This window comes from Palaemon carinicauda, chromosome 22 (genome assembly GCF_036898095.1).
Source record: "Palaemon carinicauda isolate YSFRI2023 chromosome 22, ASM3689809v2, whole genome shotgun sequence".
Classification (NCBI taxonomy): Eukaryota; Metazoa; Arthropoda; class Malacostraca; order Decapoda; family Palaemonidae; genus Palaemon; species Palaemon carinicauda.
Genome location: NC_090746.1, coordinates 109,559,074 through 109,578,063, shown reverse-complemented (window position 1 = coordinate 109,578,063; position 18,990 = coordinate 109,559,074). Strand labels below are relative to the sequence as shown.

The following is an 18,990-nucleotide window of genomic DNA, read 5'->3' as shown; positions in this document are numbered from 1 at the left end:
TAATGAAAGTTGTAAGTTCAGGTCACTGTTATGGATTTGATGGAAACAAGTATTTTTGATAAAGTGTTCGTAATATTTTGATAAATAGAAATAAGCTATGGTAGGCTAACTCCTGAAAGGATTGGTTATGGTGTGACCGTTGATTGATATTAGAAAGGATCTTTCTTTAATTTGGATATTTAAGAGGCGACCTCAGCAAAAACCTCATTACTGAAAAACTAATGCAGTGAAGTGCATAGTAAGATGAACAATCTAATTTCTTGGGCTTAGAAAATCTCAGTGTAAAGTGTTTCTGTTTAACTAAAGGGAGGGAGAAGACTTAGGAATCATTTTGGTTGTGTAGATTAGGTATAAAACAGATGGGATTTTAACTGGATGAATTTAATGGCCACTCCAATCGAAAGAAGCTCCTTTAATTTCCAGGTACTTTAGGTAATCTAGTAATATTTCTCTCTCTCTCTCTCTCTCTCTCTCTCTCTCTCTCTCTCTCTCTCTCTCTCTCTCTCTCTCTCTCTGTGTGTGCTACATGAACATACCTTGATGAGTAATATGCTAATTGTTAAAAGTAAAGGGAGATTTTTCATACATTTTCCAGTAAGGTCGAATAATGAAGAAATTTTCTGATGATCTCCTCCAATTTCAGATCTCCCACTCCCCATTCCTTGATCCTTCCTTATCCCAAATTTGGAAATGTTATAAAAAAAAAAAACAAAGATTCTCGCCTCATATGGCTGATGAGTCTCCCATTGCCCCCCTCCTCTTTGAGCATCAGCATTTGCCATTTATTCCTCACCATAAAAAGGGCTGAAGGGTTCATGAGGTAGATCCTGATCTTAACTAGAATAATCACTTGTTCTTTTAGACTGTTATTGTATTCCCCACGTACAGAGTTTGTTCATTCTTACTGGTGTCTTGAGAACTGCAGATCAATGTGTTTGCTTGAATATATTGTACTTGTCAAAGGCCGACAGCCTGTCTTGGTAAACATGTTGGATTTTAGTCTGCTTATTGATCGAGCTGTCATGTCACTGCGGGTTTTATCCTGACAGCTAAAGTCATGAAAAAATATGGTAATGTTATGCCATTATTAACTTGCCCAAAAGCCTCAAATTCTCCTAAGTTTGTAACGGTTTATCAAATTTCAAAATCAAGTATAAAAGTTCTTTTTAAGTCAAATATTTCAATATGTTTAAAAACTTTGTATTGTAGAAGGTTATAATGTCAAATGTGCAGGTTTTGGTACTATCATTTTCATTTCTAGTAATGTTTTATGCACTTGTGTCAATGACAAAATCATCAAATTTGTTATGAACTGTGTAATGTAAGTAGTGTAAATTCTATCTAATGTAAAAGGATTGTGATTCAATGTACTCCAGACATGTTTATGCTCTTTTTGAAGTTAATGTGTAATTGATGCTGTTATTTCTATTTTTTTCATAAAATCTCCAAGTTTAAGTACAATTAGAATTTTAAAGGTTAATGATACGTGTACATAACGTAAGTGTTTCAAGTAATTTGGTATGAGGGTCATTTTCAAGTCTTGCATTTCAGAACTTTTTATTATGGCGAGATAGCTGGGCTCTCTGAAAAGGTGCACAGCTCGGCTCATAAATTCCATTTTGTTTCTTGTCTCGTGTCGTTTGTGCCCTTGACATAAAGAAGGGATAAATAACACTTTAATCATTTTTAGAAGAATTGTGTAATAAGTTTTTGAATATGTTATCGTTTACGGGAAGGCTGTCCAGATGTATGTGTGTGTGTGTGTTTGCGTTGTTTGAAAGGTGCGAAAATTGATTTGGTATGAAGAATAGGTTTATAAAGAATCTCGTCAGGTTTGTGTGTTTTAAGTGGAGAGTTTCCTGGATTTATGGCAAAGATTTTTTATTGTTTTATATTGGTCTAGGTACGAAAATTCCATTTCTATAAAATTGCATTGATTATTTATCATGGTATCATGTGTTTTAAACATGCGTTGACATCTGGGTAGGTTTTTTGGGAGGAGGTTAATGCAATACTGATGTGCAGCAATAGTTCTGTCTTCAAACAATATTCTTCCTTAAGGAAAATTAATATCATTGTAAGAGACATATTAGATATTTTACATATGCGAAATGAACAATAATTGGAATATCATATTCAAAAGTTCACTAAGTCCCTAAATATAGTTAACTCAGAATCAGGTTAATTCTCTTTTTCAATCCCTTATCTATGTTTATGGTTAGATAATAGATATCTTGACAATGTACAGAAATTGTAAGATTATTAAGATTATACACTGGATCGTGGGTAGGTTCATACCCGCCTTTTTTTTTTTTTTGTATAGCTATTTTAGCTTTTGTTTGTTTGTTAGATTACGTAGCCTTTTGGCCAGTTTTTCTTTTAATTCATTAGATAACCGGTATCAACTTATCCTATTTAAAATTAGCTTGAAATTTGATTAGAACTGTAATGATTAAAATGCTTCACACTCAGAACATGGTTCATTATCAAAATAAAAAGCCTTTCTTGTTATTTGTAAGAAGAAATTTACAAATTGTCATATTGAAAAGAGGGTATAGTTTATAGAGTACAATATCAGCAGAGGTTGTGAGTTTCGATATCGCTTTAGGTTTTAATCTTGCCAAAAACAAGGTACTCACTGCTGACCTTGTAAATAATTATTACTGTGCCCACACCCTTCTAGGATACCATTGATTTTTGTGATTTGCCCTAAAAGGATCATGAGACCTCACTCGAGCTAGAATAGTTTTAATATAAAATTGAGAATTACAAGATTACAGTAGATTAAAAATGATTGATGGAGTTGCAAAGTAATGAAAAAAAAAGTATGGGAAATTGAATATTGCACAACGTAGCTACTCTAATGTTACTTTTGTTCCACGACTAAGTGAAATAGGGTAACTCTCTCTCTCTCTCTCTCTCTCTCTCTCTCTCTCTCTCTCTCTCTCTCTCTCTCTCTCTCTCTCTCTCTCTCTCTCTCAAAACCTGAATGAGGATAGTGCCATCAGCGCACCTCTAAGGATTCTCTGTAGGCGTTATTCAACGGTCCTGTAGCTACGATATGTTTATACCCTTCAACTTTACGTCCTCCTTTCCTGCCTTCATCCTTCCATCTTCCCGTCAAAGCTCTAATAACTTTTACTTCAAAGTGTACCTGTATGGTTTATCCCTCGTTACACCTGGGTGTTGAATGGCCTCACAGGGCCAAGAGCTGGGCTAAATTTCTAATTTCAATTCAACGTCCTTAAAAAACGTAAATCACAGGATTGTCCTTCGGATAACATTTGTTTTTTTATAACTGATAACGAGATCAACTGTTTTTAAAGTCACTTTTGCTCTCTAAGATGGCTGTTCATTGCACATCGGTATAGAAAAAACGATTAAAACCCAGAAAATTTGTATCCTTTATCAGTGTTTGATTTAATTGTGATGAGAATTTGCAAATATTGAACGTTGGTGACATTGTGCTATGGAAGTATTATGAATTTCACTGCAAGGAATGAGAGATTGTTGTGATAGTATTGAGTGACTGATGTGGGATTCTTGTGGAGAAGTTAGGTCGTTCTTTTGCCTATTTCCCTTCAATGGGTCATGTTTCGAGGTGGACAAAGGAAATCAGTTTTTTCAGTGTTTCTCCAAAAAGTCATACTGAAAGGAATTCAGGTATAATTTTTATGTAGATGGGTACAAATTAGGATTAAAAGTTTTTCATTTAGAATTATGTTGGATTTTACATTGTAATTTACGTAGCTTAGCTTCTGAAGAAATTTCATGATCTAGGTGAAAATGTCCTCTATCATTTTGGGAAGTAGCCTACAACAGCCAGTCAGTCAGCCAATTGACAGCTTCAAACTCACGTTTCCTAAAAAAAAAAAAAAAAAAAAAAAATCCAAGAGTAGAATCATCAGCTTCGTTAAGCAGAGTATATAAAAAATGGCTATTTTATATTTTGAAATAGCGCGTTATAATCTTAGAAATGTATTAGAGTAAAAAAATGTTTTATTATATGCCTGATTATGATATATTTCCTGAAATAATTGTGTCATTAACTTAAAAAAATATTTATATGGATTTATATAGAAAAATTCTTTAATGATCAAGTTATTTTCTCGATTTTACAGTTTTGAAGTAACATACGATTTGTTGAAGTATCTAAGGAGATTATTTCAGTCTTCATAAAGTCACCGAGAAATTAATGATAGACGATTATAATCTATCTTTTTGTTGTGAAATTTAAATTTGATGCAGCGATCTTTAAGTGTTTATATTTTCGTAACAATAATTAACTTGTATAGAAGTAATAATTCTTGGTCCTGTATTTCTCTATTACGAAAATTATTCTAGTTTTTCATTATTCTGAATTAAAACACGTAATGAATTTATCATTTTTAAACGAATTAAATAGAATTATATAAAATTCACTAATTAGCAATCTAAGAATATATTTGATTTTATTTACTACAAGGTATTTCTGAGATCTGAGACGTTCGTGCCTCAAACAATAATAAAATCATATCTTTTATTTAATATCTTCATCTTGCCTCTGTTTTCAGTAAAAAAAAAAAAAAAAATATATATCGTACTATTCGTAATTCTGTCATTTGTGTCCGAGCTCATTCTGGCAACTTAAAAAGAAAAGGGCGTTTTACTTAATTTCAGGTTGGATTAATATAAAATCTATTAAGGACCAGAAAGTATCCAATTATTTTAATTACTAAAAATGTCATGATCATAACTATTTTCACTGTAACTGGTAGTGATATATCAGTTACACAGGCCCTGCGTAAAATGCTTAATGAATAATAAAGAATTATCTATTATTATTGGCTGAAGATACCTTAGGGAATATATGCTCGGGGTAGTACTGTATAGTAAGAGATTATGAACAGAGGATAGTATAATAAGAGATTATAAGGTGAGAAGTGTATTATAAATAATTGTAAGACGATTAAAGTTTATTAAGGACTTATAAGCTGAGGATAGTATATTTTAGTGAGGGATTATAAGCTAAGATAGTATATTAAACGTAGGAATAGTGTCTAGCCAGGTTAACAATTTAACTCTTATAGGTGTATAAGACATACTCATTTTTCTAGGAGTATTGTATATTTTGGGATATTGGTTGTAGACATGCTTCCTTATTAGGAGTTATATCAACTTTGCATTAAAACTCAATCTACCTCAAATGTAGGTAAATATTCAATTAGAATCAAATGTTTTATAACACTGTCCAAATGCTGGTAAAAAGAAAGTCATTTTCATAAGGTTATTCCCTAAAATAATATAGTTAGCTTTATAAAGTGTTTCAGGTTAAAATCGCTTTCCAGCGTTGCTTTTTTAGGGGTTTGCATTTGAAAACTTTATTACACAGCTAAGTGATTCAGGTGTCCACGTGTAAGGTGAATGCGTACTTCGGTCCGATCTGACTGTTTGCTGGGAGGAGTAGCAAGGATGGTCAGGGCAGTAGCCTTGCACGTCTTCTTCTCTTTTACCTGACTCAATCATGTGCATTAAATGGGACGAGACAGGGAGGCACCTTGGCATTTGTGAATCTTGTCTGCTTTTCACTGAGCTTCAGGTGTCTGTAGTAATGGATCGCTCTGAATTTGCACTATAAGGCTTGAAAATTACTTTTTCTTTTAGGTTTATGATTTTTTTTTCAGCTTAGAAATGCTATTTGTTTTTCTTGTAAAAGTGTGGAATTTTATGTTGCATTAAAGAATTAACGTAACTTGATAATCACTGGAATCGAAATGTAGGCTAGTAATGTAAAAAATGGCATAAGCATTTTACCATTTAACTTCAGGAGAGCTGTAAACTATTCCTGAAGTCGTTGAATTACAATCCTGATGTTATTTTTGTAAACTTATTAATAAAAAAAAGGAAAAAAGAAGGAAAAGGAAAGCATTCAAGGGCCTAGTAACATTGCTTTCTCAAAAAGATAACTTCGCATTAAGTTTCTGGTTACTAGGTGGGATAGGGGATGGCCTTGGTGGGCTTTCCTTTTCCTTCTTTTTTTTTTATTAATAATTTTATCTTTCTATTAGAGGAAGTACTACTTACTTACACAATCATGAAATATGTAACCACATTTGATGATCTTTAAACGCACCAAAAATGTTCGAAAAAGAAAACGGACAGTGGCCGGAAAAAAAATTCAAAGAAAATGTGCACTATATTAGGTGAAGGATGACTCGCCTAAGAGTCTTTCTTGGTCGAATCATGAGCCAAGTTTTCTTTGAATCTAGGGCGTTTAAAGCTTTCAGAAAATGAGGTTTCGTGAATTTGATATATATGTCATTGACTAAATAGTGTTTGTATTTTCATAATATAACTAAAATGATAACACTGAAAAACCTGTCTTATGTTTGCCATCAATCTTCTACAATAAAAGTCTTGAACGAATTTCTAAGTTTTTCTTCAGCCATATTGTCTTAAATGGGAAGCTTCCATTGCATATTTAGGTATAATGCTGTACCTAAAATTTAAATACCGTAGCTTCAAGTTGAATAAAATTCAGAGGCTTTTGAGGAATATTAACTAATGAAAATAATGAGCTATTATTATCATGACTTTAGTAAGGATAAAACCTACGTGACAGTCAGCTGGATTTAGAAGTGGACTTGGTCCAACATGAAATACGAGACCGTTCGGCCATCTTGGCTTTTACTTTATATGCATAAAACACTTACTGCTACTCTCACCACACCAGTGGGGGAGTGAACTAACTCAGTATGTGGGGGGTTCAATAACAGTCAAAAAAGGACGAGTGACTAGTTAGGAGAAAGGACTATTCTCATGAGCCTTTTGGTCCCTACTTCGTGGGGAATCAGGCATTTTACTGGTGCTTGAAGAGGTAGGGGGGCGCTTGGGGAGAATACTCTTGTCATATGAGTGTTAATATAGGGAGAACGCTCCAAGTCATTAAATTTGTTTTTATTTTTAAATTCAGTTTTTCATTTTCTGTCCGTTTTCTGTTTATATACCAGGGGAAACTAAAATAAAGCGTTATACTTAATATATTTTATTTTCAAATTCCTTAAATGTTACAATGAGTTGTTAACTATGTATCTTGCAATTTCTCAGTACGGAAAATATATAGATTAATCAACCTTTTTCACAAGTTATGCTAAGAATATTATAATCAATTATAGGGCCTGTTACATAAGACAGAAAACTAAGCAGTAGAGCTAGTTTCTTTTTCATGGAAAGCCCCAAAGGTACACTGCTAAAAGGCTATTATAAGAAATAATTCATTACAATCAAGTGATATGCCTTATTAAACAGCATAGATGCCAACAAAATATTTCAAGTTAAAATTATATATATTGCTGTAGATAATATACAACATATTTAAAATAATTTCAACTATCTTTGAAACATTTTGTTGGCATCTACGCTGTTTAATAAGGCATGTAACTTGATTGTAATAAATCCTTTCTTATAAAGAGCCTGTTGGCAGTAGGCCTACGGGGCTTTACGTGAAAATAGAAACTAGCTCTACTGCTTAGTTTTCTGTCATATGTAACAAACCTTATAAGTGATTATTATATTCTTAGCATACCTTGTAAAAATATTAAACATGTTAACCTACTTAATAAGGTTCATCACATAATAATTGGTATAGACAAAAATACTTGGATATACAAGAGCTATGGTCCTGAATGATATTCATGGCAAAAAAAGTGATACATATACAAAATAAGTAAAAGCAGATGGCCCAACATTTGAATGTCAGTAGTTAGGACGTTACTGACAACAGTACTCAAGTCATATACTAGGTTCATTATACTCAGAAAGCAGGAAAGGATTCATTCATGACAAGAAGTGCGAGATATTTGAATACAGTAGTTGTTTTGAATAAACTTCTTCCCTCACAAAGGAAATGAGACAGTAAGTTTAGTAAGGGAGATTATTTCTTAATGTCTCTCATAATTAATGATTAAAGTCTACAGATAATGAATGGTAAAAGCCTAAGAATTTACTTATGTTCAAAATTGAAAAAAAAAATAGGTAAGACCAGTCTTATATGACTGAGCTCAAGTCTGAAAAATTCTACACCGTTAACTATTCCTAGAATTACATCATTCGACCTAAACAAGGACGCAGTCTATAGTTGACTTTTGTGCCAATGTTACTAAAAATGCAACGTCACTTTTTTTGCCATAATTTACCTTCAAGGACCCTTGTTCTTATATTTTCAAGTGTTTTTGTCCATACAAATATTCTTATACAATTTACATTATCAAGTAGCAAACACTTTACCAAAAAAAAAAAAAAAGAACAATTATCATAACTTTATGTACAATTATGAGTTACATAAGCATCTCGTGTCTTTAACAAGTTTTAATGTTCAATATTTGTATCTAATAAAATCATAAATGACAAAACAGTATTTAATTGTATATGAAAAAGAACTGGTTTTAAACATTTGATATCAGACTTAAAAAAAAATTTGCAGCACATACTATCTACATGATGTTACATTTTGGATTTGTTAAGCAATGTTACCTATAAAACAACCATTGATAGTTTTAAAGAATACTCTTTAAATTTCTATTAAAAATTGAACATTTCAACCACAACATTACCCTCTTAATCTGTAAACATAGTTTTAAAAGTACTAATCTTTAAAGTACGCCTTCAAAATGATACGTTGAAAGGAATCTCTCAGGTATTCACTAAATTGTTTTAAATAACCCGTAACTTTTTTCTTTGAGCTTCCCTATAGGTAATTATTTACCACTTTATCCTAAATAATCGATCACAACCCAATTACTTTTCCCCTTCAAATTACTGCCATAAGTAAAATTCCTAAATTCATATTAAGTTTAACCTAAGTATCAAGAACTAGGTGTCTGAGCATTCACTTACAAAATATTAATCTTAACCCTTTCATTAGGTATAACTACTCACTGAAGTCTTCCACTCTTAGCACATTTACTTTGAGAAATATTCTGTGAATGTCGATTTAAAAATAACTTCCACTGGTGGTTTCCTTCTCTTAACACTACCATAATAAATTTAATTACTATTCCTTTCATAAATCATTTATTATAAATTTAAATTGTAAAATGCTCCCAACTATAACTGTCACTAACTATATGGGATATATTCTACACTAGAGTACAATGAATTGAATATAGGATTTAGGCATTAAGCCAAGCACTGGGGCATCAAAGGCCACTAGAGTACAAGGCAGTTACTTGCATTTTTGTACAAAGAATATGCAAAGCTTAAAACCAGTTGACAACAGATTAGAATCTTTTAGTAGAAATTTTCTCCTTCTAATGTTTGGAAATAGATGAAGAAAAATAAATAGGGTCTTCTACTGCAAACAAGCCTTTGGAATGTTATATGTGACCAGAATAACTAAATATTAATATTTTGGGAAAAAATTTATTTAAAAAAAAAAAAAAATTATCAATTATGAAAGTTTGAGATTAAGCTTACAAACAACCAGGGGGAAAAAGTTTTAAAACAATCTAAACTTACTTTGATACAGATATATTTTTCATTGTGAATATAACCTTAATTGATTGAGAGAGAGAGAGAGAGAGAGAGAGAGAGAGAGAGAGAGAGAGAGAGAGAGAGAGAGAGAGAGAGAGAGAGAGAGAGAGAGAGAGAGAGGTATATTTTTCATTGTGAATATAACTGTGTGAGAGAGAGAGAGAGAGAGAGAGAGAGAGAGAGAGAGAGAGAGAGAGAGAGAGAGAATTATATTAGAATTTTAATGTTTAGCAATACCATTTAAGATCTTAAATACAGTGATTCCTTTCATAAATATTCAAATTATTCTATTTAGGAGTTTCCTTCCTTCCCGTTGCACAAGATAAAATGTATTAGCTGGATATAAAAAACCTAAACCAACTTCTTAAATAAAATATGAAATCTTTTAAGAGTATTCTTGGGTCTCCCTTCAACTGGAATGCATGAAAACTAATTCTAGTGCTAGCACTTTACATGAAAAATTCAGTTAAGCAGAAAACAGTATCTGTCATTATTGCAAGTGGGAAGGAAATAAGACGGTTATTTTGTAGCATACAAAGTAAAGTCATCATTCAGTATTTTCTTTACTTCTTTAGTATATTTATAATAAATGTGTTGATTAATAGAATAGGAGTTATTCTCCTAAGGGCATACCCCCTCTCAAGAAAAGTGACTGAATAGCACTGGCAAGAATTAGCTAATTAGAGCGCCAGAAATATTTAGTACAATAGCTACCATCTTAAGCATTTCTGCTTAGACATTTTAAGAGAACAAAAGCCTACTGTAGATTCAACATTATGTAAAGGAAAATTGGCTGACAGTTGCTAATAATTAGACGACATTCTTGAAAGAGATGTAATGGTATACAGTAAATAGGTTATATTCACAAGCAATTTATACACTTTAATAAATAGATTGTAGAATGAATTTGAATTAATTACTAAAAAGGTGATTAAAATCCATCTCCCTTCAGTCACACAATTAGAAAACTTGTTTACAGTATTTTACACAATTCTAAAATTGATATGTTCTAGAAGTGTGGGTTACGAGGTTCAGAGGATATTGACATTTGATTCAACAGCCACTTTATGGAAATTGAAAACATGAGTGATAAATTTTAAGGTAAGGGTCCTTCCTCATTCACATATGTTGGTCTTAACTCGTTTTTAATATTCATTGTCCTAACTTTTGGAAAAAATTTAACACTACCTATAACAATTCCATCTAATTATTGTAAAAGGTAATAGGAATCCATTATCATTCGGTATATTTGTAATCGCCCACGTTTTCAGGCAACTAAACTAATGATTGAGCTTGTTTAATATTAAATAATAATTAGGAAATTGTAATCTGAACTTTAATTATATTAAGAGCTCATAAATGTTGATTTGGATTTAATTTTCAAGTTAAACTTTGGGCATTTAGAATTTACTAGAAAAATAGTACCACATAGATGCACAGAAATTAAAAATACCCAAGATTAGTTTTATATGCACTGACTTTGTAAAGAGCAAATAGGATAATTGGTACTAGACTGGGTAAAGATTGATCGCTTTAATAATTAAATTCACGGCATCTAGAAATGAAAATGATAAACCTGAATTAATATGGTAATATCAATGTTGTAAACATTATATCATTTACTGTAACTTAACGCTTCTTATTTCTGTCTTCAATTAGTTTATGCTATTGAACCTATGGTATATAAATGGAGTGACCATTATAACACAACCTCCTCAAACCTCAATAACCTCAAGATATTTGTTGTATTGTAATGATAATATTTTAATACCTCATAAAAATTTGACGATACACTGGTCACATCAGTCGAGACTTTCTCTGGTGCTCCTATTGTGGTCAGGAATGAATCAAATCATCAATTCTTGGAAACATTGTGGGTTTTTTCCTATAGTAAATCCCTGAGTATTAGCTTCTTATTATCATCTTGATGTCAAAAGGGATGTTTCATTATATTTACTGTACCACGTATTTTGTAGTTCAATTTCTTGTTTTGAGCAGGAGGATATAAATAATTTTCTTCTGTTTTGATAATTCTAGCCTGAAAAATAAATAAAATATGTTAATTGTACAGACAAATCAGTCTTATTCAAATATTTACTGAGCACTTTAATATCAATACTATAACTAGTAAAATAAACTGCATGATAAACTATAAAGAATACAAAATATTCTAAAGCATTAAATATAAAAATTAAAATAATTAAAAAGTAGAGATGGACAAAACATTAATGATAGCAAATATTACAACTGAAAGTATATCTGCTAAGATGGAAAAGTATTACCTCATAAACCCTAAAAAGGAAATACTTCACTATAATAATCAAATAACTTAACTAACAAAACACTCATTCTTCAATTTTATTCAAGAGTTATCCAATAAACCATAATTTCCTGATTAAAAGATTGTACCTTACACCACATAAGATACATGGTGAAACACACAATGGTGTAATCATAAAATATTCACAATATAAAAAGAGTTGTGTAAATTATAAGCAAAATACTGTAGGATTTACTGACACTAAGAGTTCCATGTGTAACATATTACTAGGAATACAGTAGTTCTGAGTAAATCAATAATTAGGGTTGCTTTCACTCTCCTAAAAAAACATCTGACCTACAACTTCTAAATTTATCAAGAAAAATGTTATTTTCATTAGTAAAATAAATTTTTGAATATACTTACCCGATGATCATGTAGCTGTCAACTCCGTTGCCCGACAGAAATCTACGGTCGGGATACGCCAGCGATCGCTATACAGGTGGGGGGTGTACACAACAGCGTCATCTGTGAGCAGGTACTCAAGTACTTCTTGTCAACAAGAACTCAATTTTCTCCTCGGTCCACTGGTTCTCTATGGGGAGGAAGGGCGGGTCCTTAAATTCATGATCATCGGGTAAGTATATTCAAAAATTTATTTTACTAATGAAAATAACATTTTTCAATATTAATCTTACCCGATGATCATGTAGCTGATTCACACCCAGGGTGGTGGGTGGAGACCAGCATACATGTTAACAAAGAAGCTAAGTATCCCGTATCTTATTTTAGCCGTTATTCAAAATAACAAACATAAAATAAATAAGTACCTGGTAAGGAAGTCGACTTGAACCATTACTCTGCCTTTTTAAGTACGTCTTCCTTACTGAGCCTAGCGGTCCTCTTAGGATGCTGAACGACTCCTAGGTGCTGAAGTATAAAGGGCTGCAACCCATACTAAAGGACCTCATCACAACCTCTAATCTAGGCGCTTCTCAAGAAAGAATTTGACCACCCGCCAAATCAACCAGGATGCGGAAGGCTTCTTAGCCTTCCGGACAACCCAGAAATATTTCAAGAGAAAGATTAAAAAGGTTCTGGAATTAGGGAATTGTAGTGGTGGAGCCCCCACCACTACTGCACTCGTTGCTACGAATGGTCCCAGAGTGTAGCAGTTCTCGTAAAGAGACTGGACATTCTTAAGATAAAAGACGCGAACACTGATTAGCTTTTCCAAAAGGTTGCGTCGAAAATATTTTGCAGAGATCTATTTTATTAAAAGGTCACGGAAGTTGTGATAGCTCTAACTTCGTGTGTCCTTACCTTCAGCCAAGCTTGGTCTTCCTCATTCAGAAGGGAATGAGCTTCTCGTATTAACAGTCTGAAAATAATAGGATAAAGAATTCTCTGACATAGGCAAAGATGAATTCTTAACTGAACACCATAAAGCTTCAGACGGGCCTCATAAAGGTTTTTAAAATAGAACTTAAGAGCTCTACAGGACATAATACTCTTTCTAGTTCCTTTCCAACCATATCGATAAGTTTGGAATAACGAACGATATTGGTCAAGGCCGAGAAGGCAGCTCGTGTTTGGCTAGAAAACCAAGATGTAGAACATGTAGCCGTTTCGGATGAAAATCCGATGTTCTTGCTGAAGGCATGAATCTCACTGACTCTTTTAGCTGGTAAAGCATATCAGGAAAAGAGTCTTAAAGGTGAGATCTTTCAGGGAGGCTGATTGAAGTGGTTCGAACCTGTCTAACATAAGGAATCTTAGAACCACGTCTAAATTCCAACCAGGTGTAACCAAACGACGCTCCTTCGTGGTCTCAAAAGACTTAAGGAGGTCCTGTAGATCTTTATTGTTAAAAAGATCTAAGCCTCTGTGACTGAAGACTGATGCCAACATGCTTCTGTAACCCTTGAAAGTGGGAGCTGAAAGAGATCGCTCTTTTCTCAGATATAAGAGGAAGTCAGCTATTTGAGTTACAGAGGTACTGGTCGAGGATACGGATACTGACTTGCACCAGTTAAGGAAGATTCCCCACTTCGATTGGTAGACTCTAAGGGTGGATGTTCTCCTTGCTCTAACAATCGCTCTGGTTGCCTCCTTCGAAAAACCTCTAGTTCTCGAGAGTCTTTCGATACTCTGAAGGCAGTGAGACGAAGAGCGTGGAGGCCTTGGAGTACCTTCTTACGCGTGGCAGACGTAGCAGGTCCACCCTTAGGGGAAGAGTTCTGGGAACGTCTACTAGCTATCGAAGTACCTCGGTAAGTTATTCTCTCGCGGGCCAGAGGGAAGCAACTAGTGTCAACTTTGTCCCAACGTGAGAGGCGAACTTCTGCAGTACCTTGTTGACAAACTAGAACGGAGGGAATGCATATAGATCTAGATGAGACTAATCTAGTAGAAAGGCATCTAAAAGAACCACTGCTGGGTCTGTTGAGAGCCTCTTGGACATCGAGGTTGCGAAGAGATCTATGGTTGGATGGCCCCAGGTGACCCAAAGTCTCTTGCATACATCTCTGTGGAGGGTCCAATATGTTGGAATTATTGTCCCTTCCTACTGAGACAAACTGCTAAGACATTCAAGTTGCCTTGGAAGAAATTTGTTACTAGTGAAAAGTCTAGACCTGTTGAACAGGAGAGGAGGTCACTAGCGAACTCGCACCATGTCAGAGAGTAGGTCCCTCCTTACTAGGAGATGAACATCAAAGCAGGGAGTTGTCCGTGTTGACCTCCATTACTTTGTCTTGAAGGAGAGACCTGAAGCTTTTCCAGGTCAGACTTACGGCCAGAAGCTTCTTGCAGTTAAAATGCATTGTCCTTTGACGCGAGTTCCATAATCCCGAGCATTCCCTACCGCCTAAGGTCGCACCCCAGCCTACGTCCGATGCGTCTGAGAAGAGAACGTGGTTGGGAGTCTGAACAGTCAGGGGAAGACCCTATAAAAGGTTGATAAAGTCCTTTCCTCAGGTTAGACCAGACTTATCTTCCGGAAACCGGGATCGAGACCGCTTCTAGCGTCTTGTCCTTTTCCAGTGAAGAGCTAGATGAAACCGAAGAGGACGGAGGTGTAGTCTTCCAAGTGACACAAAAGAACCACGGATGACAGTGTCCTTACCAGACTCATCCACAGCCTGACAGGGCAGCGTTCCTTCTTCAGCATCTTCTGGATGGATAGCAGGGCTGGGGGTTGATCGTCAAGTTCAGCAACGTCCTCATCAGAGGGTTTCTCATCCGAAACTGATGAGGAAACGGCAACGGAGTGGGCAACGTCTGACTCGCTGAATCCGGTCGCACTGGTGGATGAGTGACGGAGCCGGACACAAGATCATGGTACTGCTGCACAGTCTGTGAACTGTCAACCATGGGGAAGCGAGGAAGTACAGCGACAACCCGAAACTGTCTAGACTGTCTGGGTAGTACAGACAACCCCTTATCGGGTTGCTGAGGTTGCCGCACTGCGTCACAACAAGTCACCTCTGCTGGTTGTTGAACGTCTTCCCAGTGACACACTGAACGTCCACAACCACCTCCGAGAGTAGCATAACATCAACGTGCGACTGGCAACCCACACTGGGTCGCACCGGTGGAGGAACCATCTCAACTGGCGGACGTGAGTAGGATACCTCAGCGTCAACAGGGCGTACAACCAACCGGTAAGAAGGTCGTTGGCAAGAAGGGTCTTCTCCGTAAAAAATCCTCTATCAAGGACTAAGCTTGGACTGCATGTCTTGCAACAAAGCCCAAGGTCTATGGGAGCAGGTGTGGCAACAGACGGGGTTAGCGACAGAAGCGGAACCATTTACCCTCCCTGGAAGCATGTTATGCTTAAATAAAAGTCCATAGGAGGCTAAGCAGCTTAAGGCTCCTCTCCAAATGACAGAGTCCTCAAGGGAATATCAGAAGAAGGGAGAACAGCACTTTCTCATCTACAGGAACCATATCCGAGAAAAGCTAGGTTCTCTCAGTGAGGGTTTCACTGGTGCAAAAGCAGCAGACCAGAAGGCAACGTTATGAAACTGCTTGACAGTCTGTGAACTGTCAAAAACTGAACTGTCAACCACAACAGGAGCGTGAGGACATACAGCACTGGTGTATAAGTAGCAGACCAGAAGGCAACGTCATGTAACTGTATGACAGTTTGTGAGTTGGCAACAACCAAAGTTGTGTGGGGAAGCCTCAACTCCTGACTGACTAGTTTGCTGCTGGCGAGTGGCGGTAACCACAGTGTGTTGCGGAGGCTGACACACCGTGTCAAAACACGGCAGCTTGTGGTAGCTCACGCACGGCAACGGAGTGCTCTGTGTGTGGGAGTCATCATACATCTGGCAGGGTTGACTGTGCATGGGTGGAGGAGCTCTCACAACAAGAGTGTGAGAGCAGGAAGCCATGCCGGGCGCACAACCGTGGGAGGTGTAGGCCCACGGGTGCATCGTCAACCTTCTCCGCAGTCGGAGTGTGGGAGCTGGCAACAACAAAAGCAGAGTGCTGGTGCGTGGGAGGGGCTGCGGTGGGTTGAGGAGCATGCGGTATGGTATGCGGAGCATGCTGTGAGGTATGCGGCTCATGCTGCATGGTATGCGGAGCATGCTGTAAGGTATGCAGAGCATGCTGCATGGGCTGCGGAGAATGCCGCATAGTGCTGGAACCCGGCAGCTCTACAGAACCTTCCCACTGCTGATGCGGTAGCTCACGCATGTTAGCAGATGGCGCAGCAAGAACATGCGTCTGGCAGGGTGGACTGCGCATCGGTGGTGGAGCTCTCACAGGTGGAGGGTGGGAGCAGGCAGCCGCAGTATCTGCTGAGCGCACAACCTCGGCGGGTTGTAGGTTAACAGGTGCATTGTCAACCTTCCAGCATGATACTCCTGCATGAAGGAGCAAGCTGAGACTGTATAGTCTGCAGCATGGACCACTAGGGTCTATGAAAGACAACAACAAACGGAGCTACTGTCCGTTGTGACTGAGGGTCTAAAACAGCTGGTGCGACAACAGACAGAGTTACTGCCTGTTGCGGTACCACCTTGCCTCTCTTGGGAGGTGTGCAGTTGTCGTACTGCAGCGAGTCCGAACTGACCCAGTGGCTACACCTAGGCCGTTGGACTTGCGCGGAAGGGACCGACTTGCACTTAAAAGCTGCAAGATTTGGTCCATGGTTTCTGCGAGAAACCTCTTCCGCAGACGAGGAATAAATGGGCTCTCTCGTCTTTGTGTGGGTGGGGTGATCACGTCGGCAACGTGTGTAGATACACCCGAAACCACGGAGGGATACGTCTGTTCGTCGATCAAGGCCTGTGGAACCCATAAGTCCTTCGACATTACTTCTCCCCTGGGCTTGGGAGCTTGTAAGAGGTATCGGACTAGGTGAACAACTGGCACGAACAGACGAACCCTCGAACGCAACACTGTAACACTTTGCGCATATCACTTTATCACTTTTGATTTTCTGTTTGCACTTATTTCACTGAACTCGAAACTTTAAGTGGTTTGTACCTGAAACACGCAATCCTATCCTTCATTAAAAGGTAGTAATTGCGAAAACAGTATTACAATGTAACAGAAAAACATAATGAAAGATAAAGAATTCAGTGGCTGGAAAAGAGACTAAACACTAGATCAAATAAACTACGTTTAAAATCTCTCACCGCATAAAGCCTGGGAACAAGAATAAAACTCTAGAAACGTTTTACCTTCTTCCCCTATAGCAACTAGGGAGAAGAGCAAAAAACGAGAACAACGTTACCCGCTTGAACGAAACGTTTATCCTCCTCTCTCTCCCTCCGTCTCTATCTCTCTCTCTCTCTCTCTTGACTTAGAACCTGAGAGATGAGCCCAATTATATATATCGTTAAAACATATTATTTGTTAAAGGAAAAAAACTGAAAGGTTTCCCAAATAAAAAGTTCCTTTATTAGAATTAAAACCATTTAAGCTAAGAAAGAATGAACGAAACGCTAGAATCGGTTTACTCTTACTGCAACGTGAAACCGTGAAATACTCTCTCTCTATCGTAACGATAGAGCGCAAGTTGAACGTTCTGAACGTCAACAACTGCGGAGACTAAACAAAACGTTAGTTCAACTTTGAAAACAGTACAAGACTATCAAAGAAATTCTTTCAAAAACCTTAAAATTAAAATAGCATAAATTCTCAACAGGAAAAACGATATGACGGGCTCAATGTTAATTAACTTCGGTTCCAAGTAAGGACCGCCTACTATTAGGAAAGGTCGCATATAAACAAACATAAAAATTAATTTTTATAAGTTTATAATAAATGGAAAGTTAATCGAAGAGGCCTATAAATGGCGGAGAGATATAAAATAAATCTATAACTTTGTTAAGCAAAATTACCAAAAACCTAAACACACTTCCGTCTAAGGGAAGGGTGGGTCAAAAAAGTGAAAGAGAGTCTATACTCTCTTCGACACCAACACTTCCGTCTAAGGGAAGGGTCGGCCATTTAAAAGTGAAAGAGTCCATACTCTCTTCGTCACCATAATTAAATCAAATTAATTCCAAAAGCTTGCTAAGCTAATGATAAAGCTTCCTGAATAGCGAAGGCTAAACTCTAGAGCAAATACATCACCAAATCGTGAACAATAACTCCAGAATCAACAGCGTATCCAAGTAGGTCTAGCCGGTGGCACGACAGAGGAAAAATTGAGTTCTTGTTGACAAGAAGTACTTGAGTACCTGCTCACAGATGGCGCTGTTGTGTACACCCCCACCTGTATAGCGATCGCTGGCGTATCCCGACCGTAGATTTCTGTCGGGCAACAGAGTTGACAGCTACATGATCATCGGGTAAGATTAATATTGAAAATGTATCATTCTCATAATTGAACAGACAAACTAAAATTTCCTTATATATTGTATGGATTCTCCTCCATAAACTAACTCCAGTTATCCTATTCAATTTATCATAGTGTATTTACTGGTTAACCTTAAATCAATGAATCAGCTTGTTCTACCTACCTTGACTACCTTACTTATCTTAAACATTGGAAAACTTATCTCAAACAATCTGACTAACTAACCTAGTCTCGATTAGTTCATAGGTCTTATCCAATGGTATTGTTTTTGACTTGCTGGGTATACTTCATTCATAGACTAACTTATCCAACAGTATAAAACTGACAACCTGGTGTGGCAAAAGTCACGTCTTTAATGTTCAAAAACTAAGAACAATGTGTTTTTTGCTAATGATTA

At 36.4% G+C, this 18,990-nt stretch overlaps 1 long non-coding RNA gene across 1 annotated transcript in view; it reads right to left on the bottom strand.

Moving 5' to 3' along the window:
- Positions 1 to 10,479: 10,479 nt before the first annotated feature.
- Positions 10,480 to 18,990, bottom strand: part of LOC137616237 (uncharacterized) — a 42,918-nt gene continuing 34,407 nt past the window's right edge. Inside the window, exon 3 of the long non-coding RNA XR_011039361.1 lies at positions 10,480 to 11,548. This is a non-coding gene — a long non-coding RNA (uncharacterized lncRNA). The remainder of the gene's footprint in view (positions 11,549 to 18,990) is intronic.